Here is a 1,633-nt window from a genome sequence, read left to right as displayed (position 1 = left end):
GGTAGAGCACAGGGTAGGGGCAAACACATCATAGTTTGGGTGTTGGGGAGGACAATTCACATGTAGGGGGAGGGGTATAAAAACAAGGTAGATAGGGGAACACTGAGACAGGTTTGCATGAGCAAAATGGGACAGAGGTAAACAGTGATGCATGCTTATCCTTGGAACAACAAGGCTGTGTGATACAGGGATCAAGGCATAGTTTGAAGAGGGGAAATAATACTAAGATGCTTGACTACTATTGTAAAATGGACACCAGTTGGATAGAAAGTAATGTCGGGAAACATCACATGATCACAGAAAGCCTGTATGCCCATTTTCAAGTTATAACTGATAGGAATACCTAAAAGTGGTTCAACAACATGCCCAGTGAAATAGGCCTCCTGATGAGCCTTTGAAGTGTATAGGACCTTAGGTGGAATCTTGAGCCCCATCCAGAACCTTCTGAGTTTGAACATTCCCAGTGGTAAGGACAAGCAGGGCCAGCTTGGAACAGCTATAATGACAGAAGTTACATCATCAAAGAAATATCATGAGGAAAACACAAAACAAAAATGGCATTATGACTGGCTACTACAAGAATCAGCAAGTTGTTCACTGGGAAACCATCCAGGCAAGCAATCAAGTTCCTTTAGAACAATCTCCCCTCTAAGACTGAAACTCAAAGGGAACACATGAACAGGCATGTAAGCTTTCTGACAACCACATTGGTCTACTGGTAAGTGGAATAGTGGGGAAAGGCAGCAACAAAGAAATAGGCTGAGTTCAACAACATTCTGTAGATTCTCATTGGACTGCAGATATGAGAGAGAAGAGTAAGGTCTGGTTGGTCCAAAGTGTGGTGAAACCTTGGGGAACCTGAGCCTATGGACAAGGACATAGCCACAGAGGACTATAGCTGAGAGTGAAGCATTCAGCTGTTATGAACTGAGAGAAGGCACAAAAGAACACTGAAAGTTGTCCATTTGACGTAGCCTCGATGGCTTGACAATCAGAACTCGACTAGAGGAAGGTAAAAAAAAAAAAAAAGAAAGAAAGAAAAGAACAAAACAATTTTTGTAAAGGGAATGAGGGAAAATTGCTACAATTTGATGAATTTGACCTATACTCATGGAGGTACTAACTCTAAAAATCAACAAAGAGGGAAGGAGACTTCATATCAAGTATCAATGCTATCCCTCCCCTCTGCACACAGGGTAAATAGGGATGGGGAATTCAGACATTGGCTACCTAAAATGAGTGGGTGATAAAGCCATGAAGTGACTGGCTTACAAGGTTTCAAGGGGGAGTTTAGTTTAATAGTGTGTTGGGGGAAAATTCAATAAAAAAGAGAGAGAGAGTTTTACTTCTTGTGTGCCAACGTGGAAGCCTATAGTTTCCCTTTCTTACCTTATTGCTTTGGTTATGGGTGGTGATAAAGGGCATCATTGTCTGGTTCCTATTCTTTTTATTATTATTCTTATTATTTATTTATTTTTAGTCATTCTTTTTATTTCAGAATATGAAAATATGATTAATATTTTGAATTTCATATGAAAACAAAAATCTTCAGGCACAGACACCAGATAATTTTCTTATTCCACCTTTTTTTTTTCAGTTTCACATTCAACAATTCATATAACTTGTTTCATTA

Source organism: Chrysochloris asiatica, unplaced genomic scaffold (genome assembly GCF_000296735.1).
Source record: "Chrysochloris asiatica unplaced genomic scaffold, ChrAsi1.0 scaffold00201, whole genome shotgun sequence".
Classification (NCBI taxonomy): Eukaryota; Metazoa; Chordata; class Mammalia; order Afrosoricida; family Chrysochloridae; genus Chrysochloris; species Chrysochloris asiatica.
Note: the sequence above shows the minus strand (reverse complement) of the source record.